Here is a 21,188-nt window from a genome sequence, read left to right as displayed (position 1 = left end):
TACCGGTAAATTGCTCCTGGAAGTTTTGCTCCGCTCGATGATACGATGTAGACACGACGACAAATGACCAAAACATCAGGACCAGCTCCTTCGTTGCCTTCATACGCAAAATTATGCGCCTTTGTAAAGAGATATTGGTTTCGTAAGCGTTCTCCTCTGAAGGCATTGCGTTCTGCTTGCAGACTGAAAATCGGTCAATTCGTTGCTCACACGCGGTAAGCAGCGTGCACTGACTGCTCTGAAGGGCGAGAAGAGCGCGAGTCTGTAGTCGTGGCCCCTCGTGCTACACCATAAGTTAAGCCTGTCAAATCAGGTATCCTGCCAGCAAGTCCTTATAAAGGGCATGTATTGCGTAACGCGGCCACCGGTCAGCTTAATAATAATAATAATAATTGGGGTTTTACGTGCCAGAACCACTTTCTGATTATGAGGCACGCCGTAGTGGAGGGCTCCGGAAATTTTGACCACCTGGGGTTCTTTAACGTGCACCTAAATCTAAGCACACGGGTGTTATCGCATTTCGCCCCCATCGAAATGCGGCCGCCGTGGCCGGGATTCGATCCCGCGACCTCGTGCTCAGCAGCCCAACACCATAGCCACTGAGCAACCACGGCGGGTGCCGGTCAGCTTCGATGGACTGCGGCGGCTTGACATCCGTGAAGGTGTACGACGAGAGAGTGTCAGCGAAAGAGGAGAAAACGAAAGCGTGTGGGCATGCACAAAAACAGAGGGGGAAAAATATCTGCAGGGAGAAGAGGGAGGGGGAGGTGGGAATGGGGCGCAACGCCGTGCATCCGAACTTGTGTGCCACCAGGCGCGTGAGCTGTCCACAGATTTGGACACACCTCGTGTGTCGAATACGTGACGACGGGTCCCGATCGTGCACTCAACGCCATCTGCGTTTGTCGTGTAATGGAAATGACGGCGCCTCGAGTTTTTCTTTGTCTCTCTCTCTTTATTTACGTTCTCTTGGCATCGCCGACGTGCTGCGCACGGCGACCTTGGCGTTCCGCGCGCGCCCTCGCGTGCCGTAGCCGTTACCAAAAGTGGAGTATCGCTGTGCTCGTTTCGAGCGTGGTCGTTGTTGGTGTCGCGGCCTTGTCGATCATTGCGTAACGCGCGTCGTGTACGTACAGACGTTTGTTTGTTTCTTTCTTTTCTCCTTTCTTTCTTTCTTTCTTCCCCCTTTCTTTCTTTCTTTCCTCCTTTCTTTTCCTTTCCTTGTCATTGTTATAGGTGTTTATTATTATCATTTGGCCTCGTACGCGAGTTGTCATGCCTTTCGGATCGTCTTCATTGGATTTCTGGGTGGCCGCTGTGAGCTGTGAGTCCCAACAGTGCGGCGGCGGCATATAGACTATAAGGTTGCAGGTTTAGATGAAGTTGCCAAGTTGGTTTCTTTAGAACTCACTGCGATTCTTCCTTATCAATTAGTTATTCGTTGCTGTTGAGCAGACGCTGTCGAGTAGTCATGACGTCGCGAGGATAACGCGGAATAATTAATGAAGCCCATGTTTCGTTGCTGCACCTTTTGTTACTTTTAAAGCCCCGCCCTCGGGCCGAGATTCATGTTCCTGGTATTCCGGAAACGCGATTCTTTTTCCAGCCCCTGCTTAGCGTATTTAGCGTCTCTTTAATTCCAAAATTACTTGAGATGCAGTACAAAACTGCAGAACACGCATTTCAAGTGTAATACTTTGGCCTAGCTTGAGGGCACAATAAAATAAATTTATTATTACAAAGTGTCCTTTAGTTAGTACTCGTTCACGAATTGCATGAGCCCGTGTCTATCAGTTATGCTAAAGGCTTGGTGGAAAAAATTGTGGGCCGTGCTAAATTCGGCATGTGCGCTTCCCCGCATATCTAGGTTGACCTGCGCAAGATGGTGGACGTCTCGCCCTAAAAGGAGAAATGAAGCAGGTGCCCACGATCTGGTGGTGCTAGCCTCGACATTATTTATTTCTTACTACCTACGCCGTATACTTCAGTGTTGCTATGAGCGGGCACGGTCAGCCATCTTGTGTAGCACAACGAACCAGTGTGGGAAATCCTACTTCCAGTATTCCGCATATCCCCTCTCGATTTGTGCGCCTATTTCAACTGAATAGAACCTCCATCCACTCTCCTTCACGAAAAAACGCAACGAAATCGCTGTTATACACTTCTGCGACACACTTTCAGCATCCCACCATTGAAATCCACGGAGCATATATATCGCCCTCAGGTGATTCGCGCTATCACAACTCTGGTCTACGAGATATATAGATCGACGTGTTTGCACTCGCTTTTTCAGAGTCCCACTGACAGTTTTCCCTCTAAACGACAACAACAACAAAAAATAATGATAACAACGACAGAACAAGCACGACAAAGCCTATAGGCACAGTTGCGTTATCGCAAACACAAAGATCTTTGCTTGCGTCCCTATAGTTGTTGACAGACGTCGTTCAACGCGCGAAGCGCCCAAATAAGGGCAACACGCGTAGTTCGGCACCAAACCCACACTCTGCACCCGCCGGATATTGAAGCGCGGGCTCTTAAAATTCGCCTCCACGAAATTATACGGCGGCGCGGAAGGCGCGGCAGGAAATTAGATTTTGCAGCCCTCGGACGACAAAGAACCGCTCTGCACCTCTCACCCTCTCCCACCGCTTCACAAAAGCGATCGAGGGAAGGCAGCGAGAACTCTCAGCTAATAAGAGAGTCTTCTGCTATAGTTGGCGCGTAGAGGGACAGACAGGTTTTGATTCTTGTGTGTGTAAGAAGAATTATAATCAATATGGAAGAGAGAGAGAGAGAGAGAGCACGTCGCACTCCACATTGTGGGCGTCCCAAAAGTTCGAGCCTCCCGTCGGATGGTCCGAGCTTTTGCTCGAAAAACACTTCTGGCCTCCGCCGAAATCGCGCTTGTCCTCTGCGCGAAGTGTGCCCTCGAGGCCGTTTAATAAAATCCGTGATGAAATCTGGAGAAGTTTTGTCTGGCGGTTCGCGTGGGGGGCATGCTGGGCTCCAGACGGGTTTAATTCGGTGGTGCATGGCGCGCGCGCGACGCGTTACCGCGTGCATGCACATACGCAAATACGCGCGTGCACGTTCCAACGCGAAACACGCGCACTCACCCGCATCAAATTTGACGATATACGTGAAGGAACGAACTTACACTAACACAAGCGCAACAAACGCGCATGGCAAACTCACAATAGATAGATAGATAGATAGATAGATAGATAGATAGATAGATAGATAGATAGATAGATAGATAGATAGATAGATAGATAGATAGATAGATAGATAGATAGATAGATAGATAGATAGATAGATAGATAGATAGATAGATAGATAGATAGATAGATAGATAGATAGATAGATAGATAGATAGATAGATAGATAGATAGATAGATAGATAGATAGATAGATAGATAGATAGATAGATAGATAGATAGATAGATAGATAGATAGATAGATAGATAGATAGATAGATAGATAGATAGATAGATAGATAGATAGATAGATAGATACCTCCGGCTGGCTTACCTACATGTACCGAGGAAGGGAGAAAGTAATGCGATAGATGGGAGAGAAAAAGAAAAAAAAGGTGATGAAAAAAGAAGAGGCAAAAGAGAATGAATTATACAGTACGATATGAGTGGCGTACGTGCGCATGCGCGTCTGTTTCTGTTATCGCTTTTACGTCACACTTGGTCGCGGTGATGGCAACGAATAAATAGTCAACCAAAGCTTAAAAAGCGCTCGTATTTTTCTATTCCGTCATCGTCACTTGCCTAATAATGTTTTTTGTCTCTTTCTTTCTGTTGCAGGTAAGCACAACCACTGTTTTCCTGTGTACACACCTGTTTCAGTACGCCGGGTCCTCCACAAAGAACAAACGAAACAGGTAAAACGGGCTTTTCATCCGGTTGGATGTCGTGCTATGTAAACTGTATTCGCGCCTTTAAAACTGAGTAAGGGTGTTTGAAACGGTCAGTAAGACACACCCTTCTGTCGTGTAAGCGGATGAGTTATAAACCGGCTGACACCCTTGTTCACGTTTAAGGGTGCAAATTATTTTACAGTGTGCGCCAAGACTAAATATTGGTTGTCGCTCCCGGGAGAAATGCAGGTCTGAAATCGCGGTAAAGCGTGCGGTTCTGTGTGCTGTGATAGTTAATTCTCCCCTTTCTTTCGTCGTCCTTCTTTCTAATTATTTGCATATACAGAGAGAGAGAGAGAGAGATAAACGAGATGCAAAAAGCAGGGAGATCTTTTGCATATATCTTGCACTGCCTCAGTGCAGAGTAGCCAAACGGAGATATCCTCTCGTTAACTTCCCTGTATTACCATTTCCCATGCTGGTTGACGAACACGGAAGATATAAACGGCGGCCGGTATTACGCAGAGTCATGTGATAAATAGGTCCATTCGCCCATCAGCAGCGAGTTGGGTTAGGGAGCGTTTCAGACTCTGAGCAATACTCGGATGGCTCGGCAAGCTAATGTAAACGTCCGACCGTGATCACTCGGCAGCATCATGACATAGAGGCGCAGTGAGAAGCTCCGAGGTCAGAAAAGAAATTGCGCAACCTACTTCTCCAACGGAGTGGTTCGCAAGAGTTCTTCTCTTGCACGCTGTCCGAAATAGATAGTAGAGAACTGAAAAAAAAATGAAAAAAAAAGCAACAAAAGGCAACGAGTCAAACGGATGGAAAATTGCGCAATAGATGAAGTTTATGTAGCCAGGCTCTTGATGGCATCGCCAGAACAGTTGGCGGCACAGCGAACATAAAGCGGACGCTATTTTTAGTCTGTTTTCGCGTTTTCGAACGCGAAACCGATATATACGGCAGAGACGCATCGCGCAAGCAGAGGGAACGCCCGTTATCGAAGCGAGACATCACCCTCAAGCAGCGACATCGCAGAAAAAGAACTCCCTCCGGAAGTGAATAATGTAGATGGCGACGCTCGCTCCTACGCTGATCGGAACCCACATCACACTGATATCCAAGCCCTCAGGGGGAAAAGAAAAAGAAATGATTTGAAAAATCGGAGTTGCCACCGAAGCGAAAGTGATGCCGCTCTCTGCTGAATGGTGAAGGTCACTGTTACACAATCGGCGCCCGTTAACTCAGCCAAGTGCGAGGACAGAGTGTGTCGTCATACGATGCCTCCCTCTTTTTTATTGTTATTATTATTGTTGTCATTTATTTTTTATGCGCTATATTGACGTCAAGGATCCGGCGAGAAATCTGCCGGAATCTTCCGATCACTACCCGCTGGCTGCCGGTACCAGGTTTCATTTCGAAAGCCTGTTGACTTTCAATGGCCCCTCTCTTCTACATAAGCAACACGTACTAGCTGCTGTGCGCTGAGCCAAGACTCAGTGGGTGTTCTTGCCACCGCTCAGCTGGTTTGATATTTCTTTATCTATGTGTTTATCTCTGCGGTGTGTAGATGCCGACGTTTTAGTGTAACTTCCTCCGGAAATCCTCAGTCAAACATGCGTGGTGACTGCCAAACATAAGCCCCCACAGGAACTGTACATTGACTTTCAACGAATACTTCTCGAACGTTGAGTGCAAGCGCATTTTTACGCACTCCTCGGTCGTTATAAAGAAGCTCGCTGCTTGGACAACGTAGTGCCTTCTGTCGTCGTGCCATCTGTGGGGTGCCAAGCGAGAAGTAGAAAAACATGTCCTTGTCGGCCCACTGGAGATAGCGATCTCTCCAGTATCTCGACATCTGCCGTCTTCGTTTTAACCGGAATTCTCTCCCAGCGTAAATGGGAAAGTGGGACTCACTTCGACGGACCCTTTGTTGCGGCAAAATTTTCTCAACGACTTTTTTTTTTTTCCTCCCTCTCTTTCTTGCGGCAGAGTTCCTGGGTTAGCGTTATGGAAGAAATATACATTAGTTGTGGCTTGCTTTCCCTTTTGTTGACTGGAAAGAATGTGTAAGCCATGGGGACGGTGATGTGTTCGGAAGGGAACGCCTACTCTGGATTCCTCATTGTTTTATTGGTTTATCTTCTTTTCGTTTCTTCTCTTTCGTTCTTCAGTTTTTTTTTTTTTTCAAGTGGTGCTCGAAAGTGACAACAGCGACGTTCACTTCACTACACGTTCGAATTATATAATTCCGATAGTGAGGGGCAATCTTTATACCCGGCGAAAGCGCGAAATTTCTGCGACAAGCTTCACACTTCTTTTGGGCCTCGTACTAGCTCCTGATGTCGCACCAGTAGGAGTTTGATAAGTCACACCTCTTGCAGACACAGCGAGCTCTCTTCCAAACGCGAACATTCCAGCTCGAATGAAAGAACGTAGGTACTGCCGAGCTACAGGCATCTCCTAACGCCGCGCGCCAAGCTAAAATTAAGCTCCAATCGCGTCAAGCTTGGCGCAACGAGGGCGCCACCTGGGATTGTGACACGAGAATAATCGAGTACTGGCTTCTTGCGTCTGCACAGCGATACGAAAGTTAGGCACGTGGGTGGAACGGTCGCGAACATATAAGCGAAAACGCCGTAACACGTTTTCATTGCCTGCGGCCCTGGCGTGCTCGACCTCCTGTGACCGATCTCTACGGGCGTTTCACGCCAAAGAAGAAAAAAAAAGTTGAGAATAAGCTTGGGGTAACGTCTATGTCAGGAAAGCGCTGGCAAATCCGTTGTATTTATTACCGACTGTGGATCAGGCGATGGGAGGGGGAAAAAAAATTAACGGAGACACCAAAGGTGCAATCGGTGAGTTTTCGGGAACTGAAAGCAATCAATTCATTAACGCGACAGCGTTAAGGGCCTCATGTTGCGAAAAAATTCGGTGGTCGGCGTCGAGTGGGACGTCGTATCGCGAAAAAGTCATCCCGAACCGCAACCACGCGGGCCCTCCGGGTGGCTCAGAGGCGTTACCGAACTAATTGAATTCCTCAAAGTAAGATGTGTTAGAAAAATCGTTAAGTATACGACCTAAACATAACCTACAGACACGATAGCGTCGGATTGTAATTTGAATATGACAGAAGACATAATTCTGTTTATGCGGAAACTCGAACACAAGCCCCTTTCCCAGCGTTTCTACCATTCATAGATCGATGCGGCCAGCTCGGCTCCTTGCAACAGCACCGTCCAGGTGGCGCTCGCCTCCGCGCATCCGTAAGCCTATTGCCAGCTCACCTAATAATAATAATAATATTTGGGGTTTTACGTGCCAAAACCACTTCCTGATTATGAGGCACGCCGTAGTGGAGGACTCCGGAAATTTTGACCACCTGGGGCTCTTTAACGTGCACCTAAGTCTAAGCACACGGGTGTTTTCGCATTTCGGCCCCATCGAAATGCGGCCGCCGCGGCCGGGATTCGATCCCGCGACCTCGTGCTCAGCAGCCCAACACCATAGCCACTGAGCAACCACGGCGGGTCCATGCACCCAGCTCACCTAGGTAGGATATTAGGCAGTATAGTAGCAAGAGCTTGGTGGCGCAACCCACCGCCCCGTTCCAAAGGGGACGCTCATAACATCCATCCATCCATCCATCCATCCATCCATCCATCCGTAAGAAAGCTCCGGTTGCGAGGAACGTGAAGAGGAGTCGGGGATCTTTGAACGCCATCGTATTCCACACTAAAAGGCGAAGCTTAAACGTCCTCATAATTTTATTGACGAGATAACGAGCGCATTATTTCATGTATTTTATTTCTTGGTCTTCCTTTTTTTTTTTGGTGGGATGTGTTGACTATAGCGGCTTGCCACGGACTAATTATGCGGTTTCGCGAGCGGCGCTGACACCTCTCTTGAGGGAGTATAACGAAGCGAGTTCAAATTAGTTCCCGGGCAAGCGCTGCTGAGTTTTTAGATCACCTCTCCTCGTTTCAGCGGTCAATGGAATAAATTAGGGGGCGGGGCGCGGGGGATTCTTTTTTATACGCGACTAATTTCTTTTTTTCCCCTACTCGCTGTCGTCGTGTCGGTACTCGTTAGCTTTAACTTCTATATTTTTAAAATTTTGTTTCTTCGGTGCATCGCACGCAACGGATTCAAAATATAGCGGAAGTCGGGGAGAAGATGAACGCGTCAACAGGCTGCGTGTACGGATTAAAACTTCCTCACTGAACTTGACGTGCATATATATAAAAAATAGTGATAGGAAGGCGGGCTTGTTACTAAGAGCGGTGCTGCAATATATTTTGCTTCAACTAACATTATTTCCTATTTCCGGAAGCAAGCGCAGCAGAGATAAGGGAAGTGACACGCACGTCAGAAAGCTTTCGTTTTTCCTGACGTTGTCAGCGTCAGTGTCAGGGCGAAGGGATTATAGCAGCGGAAGACAGACGCACCATAAAAAAAAGAGGAGTAAAAAATTTCGGATTTAATAACGTTATACTATAGCGGGAAAAAAGTTGGATGCCCCTTTGAAACTCTGCTGTGCAGTTTTCTTTTTTTCTGTGTCTATCCCTTTCTTGTGATTTTCTTTTTCTGTTTTGTATTTAGTGAGCGGCTCGCAAAGGGTTCCAGGGTAACGCGTTGACGTGAGATGAACGCCGTTTCGAAGCCTGTATTCCAATTTCTGGCTCACGTCGTACGCGTCCCAATTGCGTCATAGATTCTGGAACACCGTCGCGGTTGAGCAAAGTAAAAAAAAAAGCGAGCGAGATAAACGAGCGAGATAGCTACGTATATAAAAAAAAGAAATACAGAACGTCTTGTGCACTGCCAATGTGGCGTCTTTATACTGCGGTCTCCAATGTGATAACGAACGCGGAAGCGATCTGCTCGAAGAATAATGTTCGAACAAAAGAAAGAAACCGACAAAAAAAAAACTGGTTAGGAAAGTTGACAATTTACTGCGGTCGCGAACGTGTTCAAGGACACATTCCGAGCTTATACGAAGCCTCCGAGAAAAGAAAACGAAGAAGCAGTAGATAAATGAAAAAAAAAGAAAGCAGGTCAGAGATGCCAGATAGCAAGGAGGGGGGGGGGGACGCAATAAGAAAGACGTGCCAAGCGCAGGCGCTCGCGGGTAGCCTCTGCTGTTGCGTGCAGTGCATGGAAAACTTAGTGTCCCGGGCATCTTGAAATAATTGATTGGCCGGTGAACGCACCGAATGAGAGATAAGTCCTCAGAAGCGCTTTGAATTGGTTCCGTTTCGCTCACACTCTGGAACTCGAAGACAACAGTGCAACGCTGGTACACCAAGACGGGAATGGACAGCCCACCACACCGCTGATTAACCACCAACTTTTGATTTGCGTCTCAAATCTGAACAGCCAAGTCTGAACACTAAAAGTGCTACAACAACCAAAAAACAAAACAAAACAAGAAAGAATCCGAGCTAGCGTAATCACAAAACTTTTCTCACGTGAAAACTGTTTCTAAAAGAGCAGGTGCCAGTCGATCGTGACGTCATATATTAGCGCGGGCAGCTCGCCCGCGGCAGAGAGCGTTACGAATGAAGAGCTTTGTGAATTCGGCCAGCAATTTCTTTGCAATTCAGCTTGATCACAACATGACACTGACAACCACATTGCGTCGGTTGCGATGCCAAATCTGAACTGCAGCCTTCAGTTTCGGGTCACGTGACAATTAAAGCACCGGGGGAGGGGGGGGATTCGTTTTTTTTTTTTTTTTTTTTCGCAGGACTCCTGTTTGCAAACCTGTGATCATAGACGCACGCGTAATTGCATGCGTGCGCAAAACACGCACTAGTGAGCGCGAAATAGACAAGTGCTCACAACCCAGCTGACAAACAGGGACACAATCATGCAAACAAGCAAACACGAGAGGACAGCCACGTTTACGACGCCGATAAAGATAGTTAAAACATTCTAGTAACGTTACAGTTGTGCATTCTACACATTCAAGCCATAGCGCTGCTACTGTTTAGCGACTACGCATTCACCAACACGCCGCCGGCAGGATGCCGGGAATATGGCAGTACGAACTCCTTCATGATGCAGCAGTACGGAAGAACAGCCGACCCTCGCGTTTCCTCTCAACGCTTCGCCACTACTGCACGCAACTTGCAAACGCGATGGGAATCGCGCATCGGCACCCCGCGTGTATAACGGAAACGCATCTCTCAGAAAACGCGCAGTGAAAGATAATGTTTGCCGGATCCCAGACTCTCTCTCTCTCTCTCTCTCTCTCTCTCTCTCTCCACTTTGCACACATACACTCTCGTGGCATCGGCGCGCTTCTCGAGATGCTTCTCGAGAGAGGAAGAACCACGCCAGCTTGCTCGTATATACGAAGACGCGGGTTTCCAAAGTTGTGTTTTACTACCATGCTTACCTTTCTCCCTTTTTTTCCTTCTTCTCTTTTGCTCATCCCTTTCGGCAATGCGCTTTCACGGTGTGCAGTTTTCTTGGAAGCACGCAGTATAGGCAATGTAGCGCGGTTCCGGGTGAAAGGAGGAAGAGACAGATTTGGGGAGGCTGCGCACACTTGCCTTTGAGTTGAGGAGGCCGCAGCAACAAGGAAGAACCGGGAGTTGCAGAGCACGGAACAACAACAACGACAAAGCGATACAAAGGCGAAGGAACCACGAAAATGAGAAATAAAAGCGCGAGGCGTTCACATTCGGCCAAGACTCTATAAATCTCGGCTGCAAGGTCCGCGCTGCAATACAGAGACGAGATAGCGAGGAGGGTCGGGAAAAAAACTGATAGCTGCAGCACGTAAAGCACACTGAAGCGTGGTTGCCATAGGCGCGCGAAAGCTGCATAAACTAGACCTTCTTTATGGGGCGTTTGACTGGAATATATCAGAACGCCTATTCTGTAGTGCACGACAGGGACTGTATACTATACTGTGATCACAATACAGCCTAAGCTGAGATCGGTGCAAAACAAGCGTCGGAGCAGTCGTATGGGAAGGTGGTGCATAGGTCTAACCGAATATGGTTCTGTGGTGAGCGCCTGCGGGCGTATGTGCTGTTTGCGCGCTTGTGTGATAATAATAACTGTGCATGCGATAATTGTTGCCCGACACCTGGAGTGCCGTGCCAGGCGTCAGCCAGGCCAACATCGACAGCCTTCGTATCCAAATGAGCACCTCATCTCGCCGCCACCTGCGTATTCAAGCGAATACATTTCGTTGGCTCTTTCACCCGTTTTATTGCGATAGCAACTATCCGGACACTCGAGGGACAACCTGCACGACTTTCAAAAACTAACATGTCTTCACTAACGTATCTGATTTAGAGTTGCTGCATAGCCTCCCCTTAAGGGACTCCCTTTAGGCAGCATATGCAGTAATTGTACTCTGATTCGACCTCGGGCGCAATCTAGTTTCTTTATTTGTTGCTGCAACTCCATTGACTAGATTTCTAGGCAAACTACAGCAGTCTTAAATGTTTAAACCACCGTCACTTGCGTTTTTCCTGGCCAGCTGACGTGGCCCTTTATGTCTAAGACTAGGGGTAAAGTAGATCGTCATTTCGGGCGTATATCCTTCTTTTTTATTACTATTATTGCGTTGGTACACTTTACTTCTAATGTCGTTATATTTTTGAGCACTAATTATCGTCATTCCTAATTGGACGTACGTGCATAATTGGAAACCAAATTCGCTTTTGACTCCAATCCACACTCGTAAGTATAGGGGAAAATTATTTGCTGAATTACGCTCGGACGGGCGAAATGAGGAAATTGTGCATGCGTGCGTGCATACGCAAAAGCGCATAATTCCGACACCTGAGATTTAAGCAGGCTGAACTTTTGCACGCTTAAGCTTTTCAGGTTCGTCTCAAGAGCACAGACACGCACAGCACAGACACGAACTATACGTCAAACTCTTGCCTTTGCTTCGTGTATTGTCGACAAATTCGACTTCGCCCTGCCATCTGCTAGCCGCCTGGTTAGCTCAGATGGTAGAGCGGCTGCCCCGGAGAGGCGGTGGTCCCGGGTTTGAGTCCCGGACCAGGACGAATTTTTCTTCAACTTTGAGGCTTTTCTTTCGAGGAACCCGTATGGGTTTCCTTTGTAGCATTTGCTACGATCAGGTGGATATCTGATTTTCTCTTTATTCATTACTTCTCTCCACCTTGCGGGTTTCCGCAGAACTACTACGTCAGACACGTGTTGTTTGTCTAGATTTTCGCTCACTGCAACCGAAAGAAACCTGCTACAACGTCTGCCCGCTGCAACGAATGCTGCACAGCGAACACTTCGTTTACAGGATGGGCCAGCGATTAACGCGACCCGTGCTCTGGTTCAACTGATGGCCGTATAAGCAGACTTGAGTTATTGGTCTTGAATGTGGCAGCAAGACGTCGGACTTGGGACGGAGTTGTTGTCACTGTCATAGAATTTACCCCGTTGTGATGACACAAACGAGCACGCTCCAGTAATCTCTACCCAGCTTCAGCCGCTCGCGTACACCCTAGCGCAAAAGTAGGCGGACCACAGGACTCGCCCCCGAAGCTCATTTTATTGGTATTTGAGACGCAGAAACTGGAATCGACGAGTGAACTGGAAAGTTTCGCAATGCCAAGTTCGGACCGCAGTCCTCAATGTCAGGTTAAATTCATAGGTGGAGAAGCAAGCTTATGTATCGCGCAATTCCCTTGTCCGTACACTTTATGATAGGGGTGTACGTGCGTTCCAAAATGCGCCAGTTTTCTTTTTTCTTTTTTTTTTGTCCCTCGTACAAAAACGTTTTCGCTGGTGGTTTGTTTCATTTGGGCATGCAATACACTATTTTCAACATGTCAGTTAAGAAATCATGTTTCCCAGTAAGTTATCAGCCTCTCGAAAAAAAAAAGGCATACCGTTGTAACGAGGGAGAGAGAGAGCTTAATTATAAGTGGATAGGTTAGTCTGCCGACATGCGTAGCATGCTACACCACGTGTAATGGATGATGAGGGGTGGGAGAAAGTGAGAGATAAAACTGTTGAACAAAAAGAAAAGGAAAATAACGATATACACATTACGAGCGCACACGTGACACCCACTAGTAGACAAACTCAGCAACTTACTAAGTCTTATCAATGCCTGTATCCCGCATTAATGCTAGAAGCACCTCAGTAGGGCGCGAAGCCGAGGCAATTCACCACTACGGAACAAGAACATATCACAGCTCAAGATGCATATCGTGTCGCATGCTTAAACCGTTCCTTAAAGGTATATTTCCATAAGACTAACGCGCTAGCGTTTAGGGCCCCGTGTCGCAGAAAATCCGGCGTGGGCGTCCCGCGCCCAGCGTCGACCGTCTTGTGAGTGAAAAATCACTCTGAACTTCGCATACACAACCACGCAGACCTTTTGTGTAGCGCAGAGACGTTAGTGAACGAGTTGAATTTCTCAAAGTAAAATACGTCACAAAAATCGTAAAGTACGACATACACACAGCCTACAAGACATGATAATGTCGGATTCTAATTTGAGTGTAGGAGAAAACGTAACTCAAACACCAACCCTTTTTCCAGCGTTTCCGCTATTCATATAGCGGCGCGCCCGTTTCCTTGCAGCACCATCCAGATGGCGCTCGCCTCCGCGCATCCGCGGCGCACTTAAGAGGCCGCGTTTCTACCAGAAGGCTCGCTTTCGTGCGTAGCGTTCGCCGCCAGTCTTTCCCGGTAGGCATTACGGTTGCATAAGCTGCAGTTGCCGGGACGCGTGAGTAGTAGTCAGGGATCTTTGAATGCTATCGTGTTCCACTATTAAAGACGAAGCTTTTGACATTTTTTTTTGACAGATTTTTGACATTTGTTTCCGACCTTTTTTTTTCCGTTCCGAGTTTTTCACTTCAAACGAGTAAAAAAGACTTGGTCTTCAGTTTTCCCTAATAATCAGCCTTTTTCAGCTACTAACGAAAATGTTTTTTGGGGGGGCTAGATTACTAGGTCTAAGCTGATTTAGTATTGCTCTGACTCGTCGTCTTAAGCGGCCCAGCAAGCGGCAACCTTGCCTTGCGATTTCAGCACTTAAGCCATAACAGAACTGAACTCTGCCTTCAAGAATGCTGCAAGAAAAAGCACGCAAAAAAAGAAGAAAAGAGGGGGGGGGGGGGGCAGGAGCGAGAGCTTAGGGACCTTTCTCGCAATATCGTCTCTAGATCAACAGACCCCTACTTTCATCGGGGCTTAATGTTCGTTTGCCTTTGCTTCCTAAACGCATGCTCCTCATTATAATATTGAATAAGCCATATTTGCATTTGACGCCGCGGGTGGGGGAGGAGGGAGGTAATCTGGAGTCACTACCGCTGCCCCAACTCCCCCTCCGATGCATGGCTACCAGGTACGTGCGCCCGAAACCGCAGGCGAAGAATAACGCTAACCCATCTACACAAACAAAACAAATAGTCCAATTTCTCTCGATCCCCGGGAAGCGGTCGGCTGCCCAATTTTATTCCGTCGACTTAATGCCCTCCGTCGTCGAGAGCTAATTTAAAATTCTATAACGTCCCCTTCATCGCGGCGAGAATGGTCTTGATTATGCGAGAGCCAGTATATATGCGTAGTCGACGGCACTTCCTCCCTAAGTCCCATAATCCACTTACTCAGCTTTGGGCGGACGAGGTTCTTTGTAAACAATGGCACGCTGGGAAGGGTACATGAAAAAAAAAAGGAATGCGGTAAAAACCGAATAGAACACGCGGGAAAACATATTTCTCAATAAATTTGTGGGGACGAAAATCCCGAAGTCCCCCAGCTTTCACGTCAACATTGCGAAACCGCGAATAATGGAGCAGCGTTGTCGAAGGTGATGCCTTTACCGAAATATATATATCTTATTAGTCCATAAAATTTTCGCTAAGCATTTCTCTTTAAACTTAGAGGGGTGCGAATATTCTATAATTTGGACCCGAAATAAATTTTGCTATTCGCTGTGTATCCGATTTACTTATTGAGCATACCTTACAGAGTGTACTTCGACAGTTGAATGAGGGGGGGGGGGAGGGCAAGGAGAGGAGAGGGGGGCCGCGTCTACACAGCTGTAGAGGTACAAACAAAAGTGGGAACTGCGAAACTTTGCAAATGAAATAAAGACAGCGACAACCGCTATAGATGCAAAAATATAACGAGCCATCACCGAATATACGCAGCTGTATGAAAATACGTGACGGAGCGATGCTAGGCGTGGTCATATTGCAGTTGCTCGCGGAATATATCGTTATTTGATACGTCGGCAATCAAGTCGGAAAGATAAATTCCACATTGGCACGTCGCATAGAAATGCAGACGAGTCGATGGCGCGTTTCCTGCCAAAGAAACGCACGAAACTATTGATTACACAGGCGTGCGTACAGGCGTTCCTGTTCTTGTGAAGTAGAGGTGCATGGTTATGTACAGTGAATGTACTTATGTAACAGTACAAGGAGAAAACTGCAATTCGAAAATTAGCTGTTCTGAATTGTCCAATGTTCGTCTCTGCTTGAATGTAATGAAGAACAACAGTTATTAAAGTTTCGAGGGAGAAGGACCGACGCAAATTATGAGAGAGAGATAAACGGGGTGGGAAAGGCAGGGAGATTAAACCGAAGTGATTCTGGTTTGCTAACCTGCACAGTGGAAAGGGTAAGAAGAAATCGGGGAATGTTCGAAATGATCATGGTGCAAGACAGTTGCCTGTGACGCAGAGAAGCACCAGCTGCTCGGCGAACGTACGGAGCAACCGGTGTCTCAGCAGTAACTCCCAGTCATTCGATAAGGATGCTTCGCCTTTAGGGCATACAAGTTTATTGTCTCGATTTATTCAAACCAATTTTTGATTTGACCAATCTCGTTCTGGTTGCATGTCTTTAAATCAGCGAGCAGTGCTCTGACATTACACTCGGCTCTTTCAATGAGCCCAACGTTCCATGTACTGTCAGCATAAAATCAAAACGCGAACAATTTCGAAACTACTCCAATTCCTCGCTCCGTTTCCACGATCACCCGCATTTGTAACATCTGCCTAATTCAAACTCTACAACGTGCAATTGTGTCTGCTCCATGGTTAAAACCGGCTGGACTGAGCAATTACACGTCCCACTTGCATGCAATTACGAGTAGCGGATGTTCTGATCGGTCATTTCCTGTTCGTGTTTCAGCTCACGCTGATGGTACCTCCGTATAGTGACGGGCTGTTCTCTCTTTTTATTACTGTCGCGGTGCGTCAGACATCTGAAAGAAGGCGTTTATCATTTACAAGCTCCTCACTTCATCGGAAGCCCACTTCTTTTGAACGGGAATACATGCACGCAGCACTTAATGTAAATAATCTTTTTTTTAGCAGGCGGACTGTGGCGCAAACATTTTTTTTTGTGTGTGTGTGTTTACGAGAAGTAGAACGGGGAATTACCGGCAGTCTCAACGCGAGGAGAATTATAGGCGAACGTAATCCAAAGTAGACCGATGCCCCCGTTGCGGTGATGAGCTGAAACGAATTTCGCCAGCATATCTGTAAGGGTTCGGTTCAGTCGCTCGTTCAGGCCTTGGTTTGAGGTAGTAAGCTGATGCGGCATAATTTAGTAGACGCGGATGATGCCGTCAGTGACTTTGGACAAAAAGGTACAGTCTTGGTCTGTGTGCACTTGACGTGAAGCTACATGCATCATATGACGTTGTGTAGCAGGAAAATTTGCCACATCAGCTGCGCAGCTGAGTGGGAGAGCGCGCGTAATGGCGTATCTGGTCACGTAGTCAGCAGCCATAGCAACCCACTTGTTGCCCGACGCTGGTACCGGAAAAGGGAGTACTTACTACTCCGTTTAGTGGGATCAGCTTTGCGTCGTTTTTCGTGTTCTCGAACTCCCCTACGGAGTATGTTCGCTAGCTCTCATTCCCACCCAAATTTTATAAATCTATTCCCTCCGGGAGTAGAAGTATTTCTGAAAACGGCATTATATGCCGATAGCACTTACTCCTTCAAAGGGAGTTTTGCCTGCACTTCCTTTGTTCCCAGAGTGCAGCCGAAGCTGTGTCTCATTACTCTCAAGAGGGAGATAACAGTCGTTAGGTGGGGAGTTACTGCCGCAGAGGGAGTTGTGGGAACTCCCTTCGTTTCCAAAGTGCAGCCAAAGCTACCTGCCTTATGACTCCCGAAAAGGAGGCAATAGTGGTGAGACCGGGATAATAATAATAATATTTGGGGTTTTACGTGCCAAAACCACTTTCTGATTATGAGGCATGCCGTAGTGGAGGACTCCGGAAATTTTGACCACCTGGGGTTCTTTAACGTGCACCTAAATCTAAGCACACGGGTGTTTTCGCATTTCGCCCCCATCGAAATCCGGCCGCCGTAGCCGGGATTCGATCCCGCGACCTCGTGCTCAGCAGCCCAACACCATAGCCACTGAGCAACCACGGCGGGTGGTGAGACGGGGATATGCTCCCGCAAAAGAAGTTGCAGGAACTCCCTTTGGTCCGAAAGTGCAGCCGAAGCGCTTCATGTTATCGACACCGTACTGCACTCTTTTAGAGCGACAGGCGATGATCGATACGAATAAAGGATAAGATAGGGACGTTAGCTAATTCACGGCACGTCCTGCGATAACGAAGTTCCAGGGACCGAGAGGCAAAGTGCCTGCATAATGTAGTCGGAGCCCTTTGAACGGTGCGCATTAAGCCCATTTGCTGGAGTGGTGAAAGTTGAATAATGATTGAATCCACGTCTGAGTCCTTCTTTTTATCCTCCTTCCGCTTTTATTTTCTTTGTGCTATTTCTTTATTTGCGTCTTTCGAAGGGATCAGCGCGTACTGCGCTGAAGGGACCCACGAGAAAGGGGATACTTGTTATTTTCGTGCATAAATTATCGAATCAGTCCCGGTGACGCTATTGTTCGGGCTCATCTGCTAATGCAAAACGCTGGACGTAATCTACTCAAAGAACGCACGCCAGACGTTCGGGAACTCTTGTAACTGTCCGGAAACAATGGAGGTGAACAAAGAATGTTATTCAGATCGTGAAGTATTCAACGCTCGTTACTTGTCAATGTTTAATCGCTTGATCGCCGGGCGTTTCGAAACTTACCCGTACAAACTTCGGTTACATTTGAAATGCAAGCCCGAATTAGATTTTGTTAGTCGATCTTTATTTCATTCATTCATTCATTCATTCATTCATTCATTCATTCATTCATTCATTCATTCATTCATTCATTCATTATTTGATTATGTATTACTTCACGTCGCGACAGTGCTCTTGCAGCCGCAAATCTTGTCACGGGAGCTTCTCCAAACATCCATGTTGCGAAACATAAAACCGTTGACTTACCATTTTGCATGACTCAGACTTGCATAAAAAAAACTGTGCAAATACAAGCAGGTGTATAGTTGAGAGATAACAGCTTCTGGTAACTGCATAGTTAATTAATCTACGTTGAAAGTTATTTTAGACGTTCCGGCCTGTGTTCAACATATATAGACATTTAGAAAATTCTGAAGTGACACGCGTCAGTAACAGCACCCTTACTGTGCATTATTTATGAACAGCTTGAGCGTTTTATGATTACTATTTCTCATCATTAAAGGCGCTTGGTAGCACCGTTGCTTGCCTGCCTTTTCTCCGCGTTGGCCTTTCGAGGTTGTCGTGCACAATACCAACGTAAACATCAACTTTTAACCTCAGTTTCAGTTCCTGCGTTCCGATATGTTAATCTCGCTGATGGGTTGTAGCCTAAATGCGCAGAAAATGTCTAGGATAATTGATATCTCCGGTCTGCCGCTAGAAATAAAATTAAATATGGAGACAGAGAACTGCTCTCACAATCTACCGCAAGGCACACTTGAATAGACAGTTATTCGCGCTACGAAAACCAGCGCGGGATGCACTTCAGAGTAATCTTACGTGGAGGAGTCACGCGTGCGATGAAGTGAACGCAAAGCCCAAATAAACACCACAGCCGAAGACAGTGCGTGGAAGACAGCATAAAATGCACCATTGCGCACCTCTATGTACAAATCTCATTTATCGCTAAGCCTTAGCTGGCCCCGCGATCGTATAAGTAACAGTTTTAACGGGACGTGGGCCCTTTTGCTTTCTGATGAATCATCGATCACAGGTTTCTTGTGTAGAACGTCCAGTTTTCCCAATTTGTTCGGTAATATTCGCACAGCCGAGTGTTTTGAGCACTCAGTAAACATGTTGTAAACGATCTTGAGCTCGTGGCCACAGCAGCGCTCAGGCGAAGGGGAGTGCTGCATCCCTGCGAAGATATCTGTGCATACGCGTCACTTCCCGTCACGTGCGCGAGCCTCCGAGACCAGCGCGGGCGCCGTGGTGATCTCGGAGGCGGCCATGATCTTCGTACACGCCTCTTCCAGTGGAGGAGGAGGAAAGAGAAAAGAAGAAGGCAGGGAGGTTAACCAGAATAACGTCCGGTTGGCTACCCTACACCGGGGGAATGGGAAAGGGGAAAGCAAAGATCACAGGGAGAGAGAGGAGGGAAGGAAAGAAGGAAATTGCGGCAAGTTCGCTGACGCGTGTGGTGTTACAGAAATTGAATAGTCACAGGTGGTCGCACAAGTACCCGTCGTCCTTAAGGCGACGAATCAGTGCCGCGAAGTGTTTGTGTCGTGTAAAATGTGGATAATATGTTGAAATTAGCTAGATCGGTCAATTTCATTTCATTGGAATTCGTTCCGTTTCACAGTTAAGAATGTACGTACGCTTGAGAGGCACAGTGGTTGTCCGTACCAATCCTTTCGACGATGTATATCGTCTCATTGCGCGTTCAAAGCTATATGGTTATCGGCATGGCAGCAATCCGAGGCATCGCCAGTAATAGCGAGTAGTCGACTATAATGACGCCAATGTTACCAGCTAGGTAAAGAACAAACTCGGATAATTATGTCTTTCGAAATGCATGAAGTGTTGCAGAACTGATAAACTTTTTTTTTTTCTGCGTGTACTCAAGTTTCCAATAAGTGCCGGGTGTGGTCTTCCGCAGCCTACGAAGCGCCATTCGTGAAGTTCTGAGCCACGTATACTTCCAGCCTCTCTCACAACACCGGGACGGTGTGGTTTAAGCTTACGAAATGTGCGATAATTGCAGATCGCTGGGAAAGGCGCCTTCGCCCTGCAGTGGCTAATGATCGTGATGATGACCGTAATAATGAGGACGATGATGATCAAGTTTTTCAGTCTAGCTGGAAGGAAAATGGGCCACTCAATAACGAAAAAAAGAGAAAGAAATATGGAACTGCAGCAGTACAGTAGAAGAAATAACCTTGAAATCAAAGGCATCCCTCCAGCACCCACTGAAAATCTGATTTCAGTGATGACATCGATCTGTCATCTCTTGAGCACCAAGTTCGATGAATCCGATGTTGAAGCTATCCATCGTGTGCCCTCAAAAAACAAGGACGAACCCAACATCATTGTTAAGTTTGCTTCCAGGAAAGTGAGAGACAGCATTCTGAAAACAGCGAAAAAGCAACGGCTGAACACTACACTTCTGAGCTTTGACGATCACGAAAATCCCGTGTTCATCAACGAACATTTGTGCCCGGCAAACAAAATTTTGCTAGGTAAAGCACGGAAAGCCAAAAAGGAAAAACAGTGGAAACACGCATGGGTATCAGATGGCAAGATCCTGATGCGCAAGACAGATACCTCGCATGTTCTACATATAACCTGTGACGCTGATCTTGCTCAGGTAGTCTAGAAACATGGCCTTTTCCGTCGAGGAAATCAGTGCTAAGTGGCACGAGAACGAAAACCTTTCCATTTTTCATTGCAATGTCCGCAGTATAAATAAAAATTTAGACCAACTCACTGTACATTTATCGCAACATTCTTTCCAGTATGATCTTATCGCTGTAACTGAAACCTGGCTTAAGAAAGGAGAAATACCGTACATACCGGGTTACACAACGCTATCTTTACCAAGAGATAGCACCGCACGAGGGGGTGGCGTTGCTCTTTTTATAAAAAACGGCATAGATTATCAACAACTCTCGGATTCCTCTCTGAGCTCTAATACCACAGAAGCACTTTTTATTCGCCTTAAGACAGACGTCGTAATAGGCGTGGTATATCGTCCGCCAAACACGTGCACAAGTCAGTTCATATCTGATATGGAGTCCATTCTGGTTCCTCTGATGTCTTTTAATAATCAGTTAGCAATAGTTGGTGATTTCAATATCGACTTATCAAAGGATGACTGTCCAGATTATATTTTCTTACTGGAATCGTTCAACCTCAAGAATGTTATCAATGTGCCCACTAGAATTACACATCAGTCTGCAACAATTATTGATCACATCTTATGTA

General features: G+C 46.8%; 1 protein-coding gene across 2 annotated transcripts in view; it reads left to right on the top strand.

The window, feature by feature from the left end:
* LOC135916505 (ATP-binding cassette sub-family G member 8) overlaps positions 1 to 21,188 on the top strand; it is a 337,391-nt gene that overhangs the window by 164,010 nt on the left and 152,193 nt on the right. The gene's annotated exons all lie outside the window — the stretch shown is intronic.

The sequence above is a fragment of the Dermacentor albipictus genome, chromosome 9, assembly GCF_038994185.2.
Source record: "Dermacentor albipictus isolate Rhodes 1998 colony chromosome 9, USDA_Dalb.pri_finalv2, whole genome shotgun sequence".
Taxonomy (NCBI): domain Eukaryota; kingdom Metazoa; phylum Arthropoda; class Arachnida; order Ixodida; family Ixodidae; genus Dermacentor; species Dermacentor albipictus.
This window is presented reverse-complemented; position numbering and strand designations above follow the sequence as displayed.